General features: G+C 36.6%; 1 protein-coding gene across 2 annotated transcripts in view; it reads left to right on the top strand.

Moving 5' to 3' along the window:
- The window catches only part of ATP8A2 (ATPase phospholipid transporting 8A2), a 564,765-nt gene that overhangs the window by 382,905 nt on the left and 163,960 nt on the right, over positions 1-17,900 (top strand). The window lies entirely within an intron of this gene.

The following is a 17,900-nucleotide window of genomic DNA, read 5'->3' as shown; positions in this document are numbered from 1 at the left end:
AGCCTTTACTGTCCTTAACAGCATTTATCGCGTTATAGGTAACGAAATTAGTGGTATATTCTTTTGGGCCCAGTCCCAGTCTAAAAAATTCTCGGAGGCCAGAGAATGTGTCAGTCTTTTTTTAAACACCTTGTATCTCTAGGAAGCATTCAATAAAATGAGTTGAATCAATTAACCAGCTTTAAAATGTTGATATCTAATTCATGAATCCATTTTCCAGCAGCCGTAATATGTGACTTTGTAATATTAAGTAAATTTCCAGAAATCTCAAACATAGGGGCATGAATGAAAGGCTCAATGAGAGGAACAGGGTAATGCACACCTCCAGGAGAAGCCAGGTTTAACCTTGAATTGCAGGCAGGACATTTGCTTCCTAGGTTGACCATTTGATTTTTTGAAAACAATTATTGAAATGATTATGGTATATTAATACCATTAAGTTGTTGATGAATTTTGCCAAATCTTTGGAAAGTAAATATTAAAGGATAGAATCATGGTTATGTTTTATTTCATCATTTTGTTTTCAACTTGTTCTATAAATTTTGTGCACAATGTTATAATTAAGGATATTAAGGGATGAATTTAATAGAGAGTTATACAAAATTTTTGCTATTTGCCTCCCCTAAAAGAAAAAATATCCATACTATATTAAAAGACTCTGTCGTCTTAATTAAGAGGCAGCTCTTTTCCTGGTTTCTTCCCTCTTAATTATATAAGCTATGCTGAGTGGGATGTAATAACATGAGTTTAAATTGATAATTAGAGTGTGGAAGGCATTTGGCAGTGAAATACAGAGCAGTAGCAGTGGCATAACCTTGACAATAGAAAAATAGAAATATAATCCAAATGTCAGTGCAGAAATAAAACCAGGACCAGATAGTTGATAATTTGATAAAATGTTTTGGGAAATAGAGTCAATTATATTAAATTTTTTAATCAAAATAAAATATGTAGTTTATTTGAAAGTCCTAGGACCTGGAGGCATAGTGTGTGTGTGTGTGTGTGTGTGTGTGTGTGTGTGTGCGCACGCATGCACGCATGTAAACACACACACACATGTTTATACCTCATGTGTATGTATATATTTTCAGACATTTTAAATAGTAATCCTTACCCCTACTTGTATCTCTAGTCATAATCCCAAAAGAAAATTTTTTTTAGATGTTTCTTCTGGAAGCTATCTGCTTATCTCTAAGTAATGTGCCTTGTGCTATGTGTTGATTTCTCTATTTCAGACATTATCTTTCAACTTCCTGTTTTGGCAAGTAAGGATTTCCCTCCCATACATTACTGTCTGACCTCTCTCCTACTCCCTTCCAATATAGTTACAGCTATCATTTTAGTTAATTCAGGGATCTATGTTAACCTCTTTAACAATATGTAAATAGTGTTCACTGAAGAGCCAAAAGTGTATTATGATTATTTTTCCTTTCTTACTCAGGTTTCAGTTTTTCCCGTAGTTTCAAAAAGCCGTTCTTTTTGTCTCTTGCCGTAACTGAATTCCACATACTTTTAATACTCTCCAGAAATTCCATTATATTATGTATTTTCTTGAACCTCTTGTCCACTTCCTCTTTCCCTATAAAGCCCCCTCTCCCTCCGGCCCCACCTGGACTCCCTATTCCCTAGACTTTCTTCCTGCTCCTGCTATTTGCCTCCTGAACTCCTTGTTGTCATTCTTGACTTCTTCACTCATTTTCCTGAAGCACTACATCAGTGGATCCTTGAAGTATTACATGAGCAGTATATTTGAGACATTGGGTGTCTTTATTCTGTGATTATATTTGGTAGATTGGCTGGGTATAAAATTCTAGGCTGAAATTCTTTCTCTCTGAATGCTCTCTGTCCTTTAGCCTCCTTCTGGCTGGCTGAAGAGAAACTCAATGCAATTCTGATTCTCAGTTCTTTGTATTTACACTCCAGAATATTTTTCTGTCTTCTCTTTGCTTAGTGTTCCAAAATTTGCAAAGGGGTGTGTGTGTGTGTGTGTGTGTGTGTGTGTCCTTTCTTTCATGTGCCTTTTCAACCTAGAGACTGGTTTTCTTTACTCTGGGAAATTTTCTTATATATAGAGTTTTGTAATATCCTCCTTTTTATTTTCTGCAATTTGTCTTTCTACAGTTATGTATTGAACCTTCTGGATTTATCTCCCAGTCTCCTTATATTTTCTGTAATTTAACTCTTTTGCCCTCTTGGAGATTCCTTGACTTACCTCTAGCCCCTCACTATTGAGGCTTTGGGGTTTTTTTTAATGTTTTTTTTTCTTTTTAATTTGCAAGTCCTTCATTTCATTTTTTCTCCCTACTTTTATAGTAACATTCTGATCTTAGTCTATGGATGTAATATATTAATTAGGTCTCCTTGGGGACATAAAATTAATTTGAAGTTTTCTTTCTTCCCCCAGTTCTCCATTTTATCTGGGTTTCTTTTTTTGAAAGTTCTTCTTAGATGTTCCAATATGTGCTTTTAGTCTTTCTGTAATTAGCTCTTTTATTTCTTATTTACATGTTTTAACATTCAACCAATAATGCGAACGTCGAAATATTGAATATTTAATACATTTCAGATTTTAATAAAATTAATGTGTGCCTATAATAATTTGGCCAAGTGACAGCTTTTCCAGTTGTTTATCACATTTACTTTTCCTCTCCTGGAAGAATTTCCCAAAAAAGACGTGAAAATAATAGCAAACTTCTTAGCACATCTGGATAACGACAGGCACTATACCTGCTTCTTCAGATTCTATTGTGAAAGAGAGTTTTACATCATCCAAGTATAAAGAACACATCATTAATACTATATATGTTCATACAGACTTAGATAGTAACTAGGAGGACCTTCTCTGGAATGAATTCTGGAATTTTTCCCAGATGTTAACAATTAATTGTGTTGTATATAACATTCAGGTTAAATTATGTATTAGCTTATTTAGTGGAAGTCTAAGATTGACAAGTATCTGCAGCAAGAAAGAATATTTTGAGAATTTAACTCTTCGTAAAACATGTACCATACAGTAATTAGTATCTTCAGCAACTGCTGGTACTCTATATTAGTATTCTAGGCCTTTTGGCAAGATTGAAAATATATTTCTGCTAGTAGTTAAACTGTTATTCTGAAATCATAAATATATACACTTAAAATGGACAAGTTAGCTGTATCAATACCTTAAAATTATATTAAATAAATAATGTTCTATTCTAAATATAAATAATGCCATAATTGGGCATAGGGCAATAAAATGACTACCATAGGATCTTGATTGCTATGAATTTATTAAGGAAATATTACTTGTTCATTCTGAAAATAAAAGCTGAGAGCAAAAAAAAAGAAGGGAGAAAAAGTAAAAAGTGTTCAAGGATGGTATTCCACATGAACCTCTAAGTTTAATTGACCACATCATTCTGCCTTATATTGACAACTTTGTAAGGCCTGGGCCAGGTTAGTGGGGCTAATGAAGAATAAGTGTTGCTCCTGACGTTGTGTCCCATTTTAGTTAGTTCAGGGATTGTACAGCTAAGCCTACTGAAGCAGCTCTCAGTCTGGGATCTTTGGAGAAGATGCCATTTCTAAGGGCCAGAGTTCATGGCCAGAAACATTGCATGTAACATCTAGGGAAAAAGGGTCAAGTCAGTGGGTGCTTTTACAAAATATGGCATGGTTTTAGCTTTTATTGTGTCATATAGTTTTGCTCTGATGGGACAGACAGGGTTGTCAGACTAACTTGACCTAACTGTAACCTCCTTTCCTGTAGCCACTCTCTGCGACTGTTCCAGAGGTGGCTGTGGGACCTTGTTCTGGTCATTATGTGTAAGTGGAAGTCTCTGGGTGGGACTTCCAGATGTGCCTGGCACATGAATACATATTTACTTAGTGTTAAAGTAAATGAACTATAAACTTTAAGTACCATTTATAAAATTTAATGCAAAGTACCTTTTCTTTGCCCCTGATCTAAAAATGTTGCTTTCTTCTATCTTCCTTGTATGGGTTCCCTCACTGGATGACTTCTGTTCCCATTGATGTGATTATTGTCTGTTTACTAATGTTGCATACATTTTTCTTATCTAAGACTTACCCCTGAGCATCAACCTTGCACTTTGAATTTCTTCCTGGAGAGCCCACAGGTACTGTACATTTCACATGCCCCCAAAATGAGCTCATCTACCACCCTTTCAGCACCAACCTTCACCTCTACTCATGGTCATGACTGTGGCTCCAGTCTCCCTTCAGAGGTCTCTCAGAATCCTCTGTGGCTGTTACTCCATATTAATTCCATCAAACAGGACCTCTCAGGATCTCTCTCTAAGACTGTTTCCAATGGTGATTCCTTTCCTTCATCACTCTCAAGTCTGCCTCCTATACTTTTCTAGGTAAACTGCCAGAAAGGTGACTGGCTTGTGCCACATTCCTGCCTAAATGCAGTTGCCTGGCCTCCTAGTTGCCCTGAGAAAACATGTTCTAGAGCAGAAAGTACCCCTGGGAGCGTATGAAGACTTCCCATGGGAGTCTGTTCCCAGAGGTCACTTCCAGGGACTCTTTCCTACCTCCCTCTCCATAGATAACATTTACTCCTTTATGAAAGAAAAGCATACATCTCACCTTTTCTGAATCTCACTGTGGGGCATGCTCCATGATACAAAAAGATGTTAGACACAAACCAAGGAGACAGCATTTATTGAAACAATAAAACCCTACCTTTTCTACCCCACACAGTGGTCAGTGACACATGGCTCCTGAGGAATTGTTCCGAGAGAATCTCAGTGAGGAACACAGAAGGCAACTCTCCCATATTTCACGTAGATACCATATTCACGGCAAGGCTCTAATTGTATTGGGTGATAAAGGTCTATTACATGAAAACACAGAGGAATATTGAAAGTTACTTGACAATTCTTTTTTTTTTTTTAAAGAAAACATCCTTTTTTTTTTTTTAAGATTTTATTTATTTATTTGACAGAGACAGAGACAGCCAGCGAGAGAGGGAACACAAGCAGGGGGAGTGGGAGAGGAAGAAGCAGGCTCATAGCGGAGGAGCCTGATGTGGGACTCGATCCCAGAATGCCGGGATCACGCCCTGAGCCGAAAGCAGACGCTTAACCGCTGTGCCACCCAGGCGCCCCACTTGACAATTCTTGGTATAGCCTTTAGGCATACTTCCTAGAAGTTAAAAAGTAAATTATTCTGGTGACTAGTTAACAAAAACTTTTGCATGTCAATGTGTTTTGTTTCTTTGCTCTCAGAAAATTTTAAAAAGGCCCTAATCAAAATGTCAGCAGGTAGATTATTTCCAGTAACTTTAGTATTAGAACACTGTTTTTTGGTTGGTTTTTGTTTGTTTGTTTGTTTGTTTGTTTTTTTGGCGAATGACTCAGAGATCCAAAGTATTGGTGGATATTTCTCTAATAAAACTTTATAGGCTCATTTATTATGTGAATTAGATTTGTCAGGACTTAAATCTATAGAATATAAATGATGCTGAACCCTGTCTCAGTCTAGTAATAGGTCATATTCTTCCACAGTTACATGAACTCATGGGCAGAGGGAGTACTTGGCAACATTTATCTCATTAAAAGATGTATCTCCGGGTGCCTGGGTGGCTCAGTTAGTTAAGTGTCTGCCTTTGGCTCAGGTCATGGTCCTGATCCTGGACTTGAGCCCTGCGTCAGGCTTCCTGCTCAGTGGGGAGCCTGCTTCTCACTCTTTCTCTGCCTCTCCCCCTGCTTGTGCTCTCTCTCTGTCAAATAAATAAATAAAATATTTTTAAAAAGATGTATTTCCAACAAAATTTTATTTATGATTTAATGATTATCAAATGTATATTTTTATCAATTGTATACTACTAGTAATTGTAATGAAAACTGAATCCAGAAGAACTTGTTATCACTTAGAGCTATACAGCCTCAAGGAATTAAAAGAAAATTAATTTTGATTTCTATTCTTGTGCAGTATGATAGGGTGATCAACATAAGACTTTAAAACAAAAGTACACTAAATTAGGGTTAAAGTATATCTGAGTAAAGTGTAATGGAAAGCAAGTTCAAGACAAAAATGTGATATAAACTTTCTGACTGCTATGTGTTTGTTCATGGCTTTCTTAAAAGGGGGTTATAATGGGCATGCACTTGTAGTACTTAGAATCCATTGGGTACATTAAAGAATAATGAAACTTATTTTTAAATGTTAATATTTACATTATGCCAGAAATATCCTTCACAACTACTTGTCCTCATCATTAAAAAAATTATGTTACCTTAAAAATATATTGAGACCAAAGCACTCTGCAGAATCAATACAATCTCTATCAAAGTCCTAATGACAATTTTTGCAGAAGTAGAAAAACCCATCCTAAAATTCTTATGGAATCTAAAGGGACCTCAAATAGCCAAAACAATCTTGAAAAGGAAGGACAAAGTTGGAGGAATCACACTTCCTGATTTCATACCTTGCTACAAAGCTACAGTAATCAAAATAGTGCGGTACTGGCATAAAGATAGACCTATAGAGCAATGGAATAGAGAGCCCAGAAATAAACCCTTACATATATGGCCAAATGATTTTTGACAAGGATGCCAAAACCTTTCAATGAGGAAAGGATTGTCTGTTCAACAAATGGTGCTGGGAAAACTTGATATCCAAATGCAAAAGAAAATTGGACCCTTACCTTATACCATAAAGAAACATTAACTCAAAGTGGATCAAAGACCTAATACTGTAAAACTCTTAGAAGAAAACATGGAGGAGAAGCATGGCATTGGATTTGGCAATGATTTCTTGAATTTGACACCAAAAGTACAGACAACAAAAGAAAATACAGATAAGTTGGACTTCTTCAAATTAAAATTTTTGTGCATCAGAAAATACTACCAATAGAATGAAAAGTCAGCCCACAGAATGGGAGAAAATATTTGTAAATCACGTATCTGATAAGGGATTAATATCCAGTATATATAAAGAACTCCAACAACCCAAAAAGAATACCCAATTCAAAAATCAGTAAAGAACTTGAATAGGCATTTTTCCAAAGAAGGTATACAAATGGCCAAGAAGCACATGAAAAGATGCTCAACATTTCTGTGTATTAAGGAAATGCAAATCAGAACCACAGTGAGATGCCAATCCATACCCACTAGGATGTCTACTATTAGAAGAAGAAGAAGAAGAAGAAGAAGAAGAAGAAGAAGAAGAAGAAGAAGAAGAAGAAGAAGAAGAAGAAGAAGAAGAAAGAGAGAAAGAAACAGAAAATAACAAGTGTTGGTGAGGATGTAGAGAAATTGTATATTTGTGCCTTGCAGGTGGGAAAGTCCTCAAAAAATTAAACATAAAACTGCTTTATAGCCCAGCCCTTCTATCTCTGCATATATACCCAAAAGAATTAGAAACAAGGACTCAAACAAATACTTGAACACCAGGGCTCATAGGTATACTATTTACAGTAACCAAAAGATGGAAGCAGCCCAAGTTGAGACATCAGTGGATGAATAGCTAAGCAAAATGTGGTCTATATGTGCAATGAAATATTATGTGGCCTTAAAAGGAATGAAATTTTAATAATTGCTACAACGTGAATGAGTCTTGAAAACATTATGTTGAGAGATACAAGGCAGACACAAAAGGACAAATACTGCATGATTCCACTTACACGAAATGACTAGAATAGTTACATGCACAGAAACAGAAAGTACAAGAGTGGCTACCACAGGCAAGAGGGAGGGAAAATGGGGAGTTGTTTATGGGAACAGTTTTAGTTTGGGATGAAGAAAAAATTCTAGAGATAGTGGTGATGGTTTTACCACAGTGTGAATGTGCTTAATACCACTGAATTTTACACTTAAAAATAGTTAAAAGGGTAAATTTTAAGTTATATATATCTCGCCACAATAAAATAAATAAATAAAAATCTATTGAGAGAGTTGTTCAGATTTCAAGGTACATTTAGGCAATACATGCGTAGCTGCTCACATATTTGAAGAACACCTGTCCAGTGTCCTTCACAGTCTGGACCCAGGCCTCTCCTCTCACTTCATTTTCTTTGTTCTAGCCACCTGGAAATCCACATCTGCTATAATTATGTACAAGTTGTTCCCCCTACCTGTAATGCCCATTCCCCGCTCCCACCAAATTGATTGATGGAATCTGAAATTCCAAGTACCCACCACCTTTGGAAAAGCTGCTCCTATAGAGAGAACCCATTTCTCCCTCTATTGTGTTCCCAAAGAACTTTTTCATACCTCTGATGCATTCCAAACCTGTCCTCGGCCAGACCGAATTCTTTAAGGGCAAGGATGGTATACGCTTCATCGTTGTAACTCAGAGGCATAGCACAGAGCATAACTTGAAGCAGGATTTTAGTAAATAGTTCAATAACTGAATTTTAAAAATATGGATGATTATTTCCTCATAATTCTCCTCTGAGACAGAAGGCAGACCTTTTCCCCGCTTTCCAGAACAAGAAAATAAGAAAATGTCACACCTTGCTCAGGCCACAGGCATCAGGTGACTGAAGAGGATGGAGAAACAGTATCAAAACTTGCCTTCTTACGACCCAGGCCTGTGGAGCCAGGCACTAAATCTTATCGTCAATATGTTAAAAGCATTACTTTATTGGTTATAAAACACATGTTTTTTGAATATTTGACATAGGTTTTGTCCATAAATGAAATGATCTTATACATATTTCTGCCACTCCTTCTATAATAAACCCCCTGCCGCTGTTCTAACACCACAGTTTGGAACAACTGTGTCATTAATGAACGATACCAGATCCTAACCAATGACCTCCAGATGAAAGGCTCATTATTTCATTACTGGTCTCCAGAGCTGTTTTGCTCCCTAACCCTGTAGCACAGAATTCAGACTGAAGAGTTTAAGCCTTGAACTATAAAAAAATGTAAGTAGTCCTTGACATAATTTGGAGTGATTACATTCTATAGTGCCAAGAATTCCTTATTAAAAATCAATTGAATTGTGCATATGCCATCTGGTCGGTATTATGGTCTTTTATGGGAAGGAACCACGATTTTGTATTCACCTGATGTTCTATTGGGTAAACACGTCATTTCATAAAAAGGTGGGGAATTCTGTAGCACTGAAAAATTAGTGATTAAAGAAACTTGAAAAGTGTTTACTAGACTTTTCTTTATTTAAACTCTTATGACTTTTGAACTATAAGATTTAATATTTTGTATCATTTAGGATTTTAATGGAAAAGAAAGTAAGAAATGTGTATGTGTACATCATATGCTGCATTTATTTTCATGAACAGTTTCTATCTTATATTTTTGAAGCTCTAGTTCCATGAAACAAGACTTAGATTGTCACATTAGTATTTGTGTTGTCCCTTTAGTCAAATAATTTGGATAACGAAAGGCTAGAGGGTTGCTTTTGATTGTCTCCTAGCTTGGTTTCAACTATATTAGCAACAGATCATAATATTTTAGCTCACAATATTGCAAGAAAATGTTTCAAATCAGAGTGACTGCATTTTATTATGCAAAATGGGGAAGCTTTTGGAGCCTGTTTTCCAAAAACACTTTATACTCTAACGCAAAAAGGATCCGGTAGCTTCCTTACATGGCATTAGAGGCTTAAGATTTGGGTCGTTTTCTTAAGTTTTTTGATCTGCTTATGTGCTTATAGTTGTAAAGTATTTTGTTCACATTACAATCTTAAAACATCAGTGTTGTAAATTAGTGGCCGTAAATGTTGACTCAACTCTGAATCACCTTAACTTTGATGTTTTTAAAAAATTCACGTGTTATATAGGGTCTGGTGGTAACAACGACCTATTTGGTACCAGCCATAATATCTGTGATCTTCCCTGTGCCCTGATTTCCTCATTTGTGAAAATTGGGGACAATGCCTACTTGTTAAATTGTTATGAGATTTAAATGAGATATTCATTTGGAATGTTGTGAAGATTCTTGGCACGGAATGTACGTTAGCTTTTATCATCATCAAAAATACCAAGATAACCATTCTGCTGTATGTGGCTTTCTTTCCATTTGTTCATTAAAAAAAATAAATAAAAATGGAAGTTAGGGGATTAAGGAAGTTGCCTGTGCTCACGTAGCAATTACGTGTTCAAACTAGGATGAAATGTGTTTGGTCAAATCTGTGATCTGTCCTGTGCTCCATTTGAGTGACTTTTTCTCTTTAATGTTAAGAGCCAATATTCTGCATGTATTCGTTTGTTGAGCACCTGGACTGCACTCACGGTTGTGAGTTCAAGCCCCACGTTGGGTGTGGAGCTTACTTGAAAAAATAATTAATTTTTAAAAGTGGATCCTCTACACATTACTCCATAACTTTCTGTTTATTTGTTTGCCTTAAAAAGTCCTTACCAGTTTTCTAAGTATGTGGTGTTTGCTGCTAGCGCATCGTACCTGTCCAGGACTTACTAAGGCAAAACTCTCCAAAGATTTTAGAGCTGAAACCCTGCCCATTTATTACAGTAGTCACTATTTAATGCTGACCACTACATCCCATAATTTATTGGACTGAAGACACTTGAGGGGGAAGTTTTTAGAGTATCTTGCTGTTACTACTGTTGTTGTTATTATTATTATTATTACCCTTATTATTTCTGACAACCCTTTGTCTAGAATAGCGTCCCTGATTTTTTCCCTTGATTTCCTGTCTACCTACCTCCCTATCTATCAACTTACCTATTTATTTTGTCTTTTCTTTTGTCAATCTAGTATTATTTCTTTAGCATACATTGCTTTACATACCTATAGATTTAACATTTCAAAAGATAAGTGCTTACTGTTTTACAGACTTGCTTCATTGACCCCCTAATAAAGAACTTCAGGGGCTTTTTCCCCTCTGCTTTTTGCTTTGTTTTGTTTTCCACTATTACCCATTCTGAAAAACAAGGTAGATTTTTACATACAGGTAATTACATTTATGAGAATGAATTTCTAAAAATAGGACTTTTCGATGAAGTATATGCTTATTTTTTATCCTAATACACATTGCCAGAGCAAATTCCAGAAAGATTGTAGCACTTTGACTTTTAAACAGATATCTGTAATGCCAGTTAATCAGCTCAGACCTGACATGCAAATCAGTAGATCATGATGTGATTGACGCTTTAGCAAGAAACCATACGGCTAATTTATTTAATTATCCCCTATAGGGTACTTTCCCACCTCAGTCCTCTACCCTGGGTCTTGGAAGAACAGAGTCAATCGAGGAACAGGTCCTCCCTTCCCCACATGAGGCAGTCATCTAAGTATGTAGGCTGTTAGTTGAGACTCTGAGTGGCAGCAGGTATGGCCCGCTGAGATGGTGCAATGCGGCCAGGACCTCTAGACGGGAGTCTGCAATTAGCCAAAACGGTTACTGCGTTTTTGGCAGTGAGACAGCAGTTAAAGCAAAGAAGGATCTTTTTCCAAGAAGGAAAAGCCATTTAATAAGTTTGAGTCAGTTTGCTCGTAACAGCCCTACATTTGAGGACCAAAAACCCCAGGAGCTTGGCAAGTCGTCAGTGCTTGGCAGGTCCTCCCACCAACTCACCAAGGCTGAGGCTGGCCAGGCAGAACTTGGCTCCCTCCGCTTTGACTGTATGCATTTAATAGCATTCCTAGTTAACAAGAAAGTGAAGGCAGAGGAATCTTTCTCCCCATTAATCCAGAAGAGTGAAGTGTAGCAGCTCTAAGCGAGCCGTGGTCCGAGTAACTGCACTGTGCGTTTGCACTGAGGGCTGTGTGTTGGGTGTATGCAGCTGGGAGCTTGGGGTCCACCAAAGCTGACCTTCGTGATCAGGAGCCAGGGAGGGTTTTTTTTTTTTTTTGTATATGAATTAACATTTCTAGATGGCTACCCAGTGTGAAAGTCTGTTTTATAGTGGGTCAGGGAGCCATTGCGTACCTGTTTCATGAATAAAATAAAAACTACGTTTGTATAAATTATTTAAAAATACAGTGTGTTCTCATACTTTTTTTCCATTTCACCTATGGAACTCTTGCCAAAATGAAATCAAGTTTGAGTGTTTACAATGTTAGAGAAAACCAGCTTGTGGATTTTGAAATGAGGAGATGGACTTTTGTTTGTTTGTTTCATTTATTTTGGTTTTAATTTTTTTCTCTACAAATATTTCCAATGAAGAAAACAGGTCTGATCGTCTAACGATGGATCATTTGAATGAAGATTAAAATTGAATTGGAAATGTTGAGAACAAGCTTGTTTATCCTTTTCAAAAAAGCTGCAGCACCACCTGCAACTGATAAAAATTAGTACAAACATATCAAAAATCTTTAAAGAGACATGTGGCCAAGCCAGTACTAACTTGGACAGAATCAGAGCACTGGTTGCTTAGAGGAAATATACCAGCATTCAGCTAATCAAGGATGTTAATCTGAAGTAAAAATTAAAATATTTTACATGGTTCAGGATTGCTTGGAGCAGAGGTTAATGCTGGGAAAGAAATGGTTGATTTCTTCAGATTTTTTTCTCCTATTGTGTATTTTCCACAACATGAGTGTCTTAGTTACATGAAACTCACTCAGGCTTTAGAATAATTTCTCATTAGCAATAAGATCTATTTCCGGTTTAAGGATCTAAATTTGTGAAGTTCTGGATTCATATGCGGTACTACCATGGCCTCTAAAGACTAGAGCCTGTGGTTGTATGTATGAGGTCAGGCCAGGCCAGAGTTACTCTAAAAGAAGTGAAGCGTTCTTAACCCACAGCCTGTCAACACAGATAGAAGCATGCCTTCATGCAATCTGTCACATATTCTTTTGCTTGTAATAAACATCTGTTACACCGAGATTTCTAAGTTTTATCAGGTTGACCTAATAAATGTATTTTTCACCCAATAGTAGCAGTATTGATTGACATCTTGGACCAAATAATTCTTTGTTGTAGGGAGATGTCCTGGGGCTTGTAGGATATGCAGCCAAATCTTTGGCCTCTATGCACAAGATGCCAATAGCACCCTCACAAAGGTCTCTAGACATTGTCAGTGTCCTCAGAGGAAAAACCAACCCCAGTTGAGAATTACTGCTTGAAGCAGTTATGTAAATAGAACAGGAACATGTTTTGAAAAGTTCAAAATTGTACAAGAGGTATGAGACTCCATACTACCTCCTAAAGAACACTTCTGCTGCCTAAAGATAATGAATTTTACGGTTCTCATATGTCTTCCAGAATGTTGTCCTGTAAAAGCATATATATCTATTCTGCACGGTCATGACCATTCAACATATACCTTGATATTTTTCATTTTAATGTATCTGTAAGACTTTTGTATTACAGCACTTACGGTTTTATATTACTCTTTTTTAATGTCTGCACAGTGTTGCATTGTTACAGATGAACCATAATTCATTTAACTAGCTATCTGTGTACATGTGGGTCCTAATTTTTTTTATCCTTCTGAATGCCATGGTAAACGTCCTTGTATTTTCATGTTGAATACTATGTGATTACAACTATAAGATATCATTTAGCGTATTCCCTAAAAATGGAATCACTAAATCAAAGGAAAAGTACATTAAACATATTTGTAGACAGTGTTACACTAGCATCTGGGTATGAGGGTAGCCATTTCCCCAGGTTATGAAACTTTAAGTCTTTGCTCATGATACCCCTCTCTGTGTGTATGTCATAAAAAGTGAGATTTCCTGTATTTATAAGTTGTTTTTCTTCCCCCTGTGATCATATTGCGTATATTCTTTGCCTATTTCCCTATCAGCTTATTGAGCATTTTCTTTTTCATTTGTAGGAACTCTTTATATATTAAGGAAGTTAATCCTTTGTCATTTTAGATATTACAAATATGTTTGCACTATTTATTTTATTTAAAATTTATTAACATTTTTCTTTATAGAAATGAATTGTTTCAAATTTAGCCCTCTTTTGGTACAATTTCTGAACTTAAAGTCTACAGAGTTTTACATACAAAAGTGCTTTTTTCCCCCTGTTTTCTCCTATTGCTTTGAGTTTGGTTTTTTATGTTTAACTATTCAAGCCATCTATAATTCATTTGAGTATTTAGAGTGAGACCAAAATACCGTATAATTTTTTCTAAATATTGTATCATGCTGTTGATAAAATTGCCTCATATTTGGGTACAGAATAATAAAGATAGATCCATCCTTGGTGCTTGCAAAGAACCAAGAGAGGGCTATTATAACTCAGTGAAGGTGAAGCAGCGCTGTCTGGACAGCAGGCGAGGACCTGGTCTGTAGGGCTTTGTGAGTCAGGGCTATGAATTTGATCTTATTCAAATAGTGTTTCTTTTTCATGTGGGTTTCACATGTTTCTTTATATATAGTATATGTTTTGATTTTTTTAATCCACTGAAAATTTTAAATTTTCTGTATTATTAGTACAACAGACACACTATTACTTCCATCGTTACATTTTCTGTCATGTTTTTAGCTCTTAATGTTTCCTTGGTTTCTATCTGTTGTTGAAATTCTTGTCCTGTGTTACTTCCCTAAGGACTTGTAAACATTCCCACTGGCCTCTGGTATTGTATACTGGGGAGAAACGTGAAGCCAATTGATCTTTCCCCTTGTAGGTTAGCTGCTTTTTCTGCCAGAATATATTAAAATAGCAATCTTATAAAATTTTAACTCATTAATTCACATATCAGGGTACCAGTAGGTGTTAATCTTTATCTGTGGTTTTGTTTCCTGGGGACAAACGTTCCTCTCCCTATTGGCTGAGTAAGGTATTAGAGTATTTTAGAATTTTTCTTTTATTATATCGTTGAACATTTTTTTCTATTCCAGGTTTGTTTGTTTGTTTGTTTTTTTAAGTTACGCCTTTTTGGAATTTTTTGGTTATCTTTGAGAGCCTGTCAGTTTCTCTTAAAATGATTGTTAACCTTTTGTGCTTTGTTTGACATTTGTTTTCCCAAGCCCTCCCTCCCTATCCCTAAGTGTGGTGTCAGCAGTATCAGTTCCGAGAGCTATCCCCCTTTATGTGCCTTTTATCTGCAACATTGACTATTTCTTTTTTTTTTAAATAATAATATTTTTTATTATATTATGTTAGTCACCATACAGTACATCCCCAGTTTTTGATGTAAAGTTCCATGATTCATTAATTGTGTATAACACCCAGTGCACCATGCAATACATGCCCTCCTTACTACCCATCACCAGCCTACCCCATTCCCCCACCCCCCTCCCCTCTGAAGCCCTTAGTTTGTTTCCCAGAGTCCATAGTCTCTCATGCTTCATTCCCCCTTCTAATTACCCCCCCTTTCTTTATCCCTTTCTTCTACCGATCTTCCTACTTCTTATGTTCCATAAATGAGTGAAACCATATGATAATTGTCTTTCTTTGCTTGACTTATTTCACTTAGCATTATCTCCTCCAGTGCCGTCCATGTTGCAGCAAATGTTGAGAAATCATTCTTTTTGATAGCTGAGTAATATTCCATTGACTATTTCTTATTTGTTTCCTTCTTTGATATCTTAGACATCTTATTTTAGCTCTTGTTTCAATGAAAAGCCATATTTTCTTGAGTAATTCTGTGCTTGTCAAGAGCATTCAAGATATTCTTCTGCCCTGTGACCTGGTTCTTTCTGTAGAGATTATTTCGTATCATTGTCATTTAGTCATCTATCATATTATTTCATAGACATATATGTTTGTGTTTTCCTTCTTATTTTCTGATGATGTCTAGGGAAGAGGGGCTGCAAAATTGTCTCGGAACACTTTGTCATCAAATGTTCTGCCTCTTCCGCACTGATCACCTGTCGCTTTGCAGCAATAAGCACCTCCCTCACCGCCATTTCTTCTCCTCTGGCGAGTTGGGGGGAGTCGTATATCTCACACTGAATGTGTGTATGTTATGGGTTTTCTGTTAAATGAGTTTGCATGTATTTCTTTTCAGGTTCCCTTGATCAGTGTCTGCCCAGTTGATGGTCATTTATGCTCCCTACTCTACCCTGCCATCCTCCTCACTGCTTCTTGGGGGGAACGGCATATGCGTGTACATTGCCCCTCAACCTCAGTTTGCTTGCTATGCTGAATGGGACAAGGGACCTCAGCCATGACTTGGCCCTGCTTCTAGATTTCACCCTTTAAACAGAGTTGGTTCAGCTGTTTCTTGGATTGTTTCCCCTATTTCCTGGAAAACTTTATTCTGTAGGTTTTATCTGCTATCAGTAGTACCCCTTATTTGAGCTAATCTTGTGTTTGTTATTTCCATTCTGTGTGATCTGTATTTAATAAAGGCTATCCCATAGTTTCATTGAAAGTAGCTATTTTCTATTTTCAATTATTTTTGCTGTTTTAACTTGATAGTTGGGGAGGGGGGAGAGCTGTAGAAATATCACTACTCTACCTTCAAAAAAAGACGATGAATTAACTGAATTAAGCAATAAAATAGTTAAGTGTTCACTAGATATTTATCAGTGTTCACTCACTTGTTTGAGTAGGATACAGAAGTATAACACAATCTTGGGGGGAAATAAGGTTACAACTCTTGAAATAAGTCAGATGTGGATCCAGGCTCTCACTGAACTAAAAGCTTGGTTGAAGTATTGATTGTCAAGGCCTCTACTGGTTAGAAAGCAGTGTGATTGGAAATGTTGTTTTAGGGACAGCTAATATTTGAACAGGTGTTGTAAAAAATATTCTGAGTGCAGAACACAGCACAAACTTCTGAATCTTAGTCTCCCATCAATATTTCTTGACTGAGAACAGCCATGCCTCATGGGGACCTCTTAGGAGACAGTTGGATTTAAGAGTGTGTTGGCGTGTGGAAGGATTTTTGAAGGTCAGCAAGGTCAGCAAGCTTATCTTAGGTTTAGGAGAGATCCGTAGTAGTTTTTTTAAACCAGGGGATGAGTTAATAAAAGCTGTGCTTGGGAAAACTTCATCTGGCAATTGAATTGAGGTGTGTTTCATATGATCCCACTGGGGCTCGGTGAATCCTCTGTACTAGGTATCACACTCAGTACAGTTGTGCAGAGTAGGGAACAGTTCCTTTCGCAAGAAGCTTAGTCTGGTGGATTCAAGAAACTGACTTGGAGTCAGTAAAATTTCAGTAGCAGAGCTGATCTCAGCTCTTATTATCATGGGGTAGCTGTTCTGTGCTGCCATTGTAGTTCTACTCTAGTAATAGATTCAGTCTGTCATGGTTTTTACCACTAAGGTGGGTTCTGTGATTCACACAGGTTGCTTTACAGTCTACCTCCAAATCACTGGAATCCTGTTGTACCCCATAAATTTAGATGATTTTAAGCAGCGGCATGTTGTATTTCATTTTTCCATATTTGCTCCCTTCTAAATCAGGTTTTTGTCCATCCTTGTGGTGGCTCGCCCCTCTTCTGTTGCACTCTTCCTGCTCCACATCTTCTAATTATGCTTCCTGATGTCTCCTTCTCTAAAATATTTTTATGCCATGGCATTTTGCTCCGCAGTTGTTTTTATGTCAGTCTTGCTTAATCAATTAGAATTATAGTCTGCTTGAAGACATAAACAATTGTCTACATTTTATTTATTTATACATCCCACGTTACTTCTGAAGATGATTTGAGCATGTTCCTTCCATATTACCGCGTTTTGACCTTCACTGAGGTGGTGGACATCTGATTAAGGAAGGTCGATATTTTATGAGCTAAGCACACAAATGACCTAGAAAGGAGCTTTTGTTGTTTTTTATTTATGGTTTTTATCTGTTTGAAAGTCCTACAAAGATAAATCCTATTTATCAAATCAATTTTATAGGGAAAAAAAGCATGAATTTGAGACTCTTCCAGTCAATGAGAAGGTATTGCCACAAAACATGTTTGATATAAATTAAATATAAGTTGCTTTTCTGTAAATATGTGCACATTACCAAATCGATGTATGCCTTCAGTATAAATGTCCCTGAAAATATCAGTAAGTGTGATATTGGGAACTTATATTTTATGAAAGAATGACCGCCACGT

This window comes from Ursus americanus, chromosome 10 (assembly GCF_024610735.1).
Source record: "Ursus americanus isolate L20-20 chromosome 10, mUrsAme1.1.p, whole genome shotgun sequence".
NCBI lineage: Eukaryota > Metazoa > Chordata > Mammalia > Carnivora > Ursidae > Ursus > Ursus americanus.
Note: the sequence above shows the minus strand (reverse complement) of the source record. Positions and strands in the feature narration are given on the sequence as shown.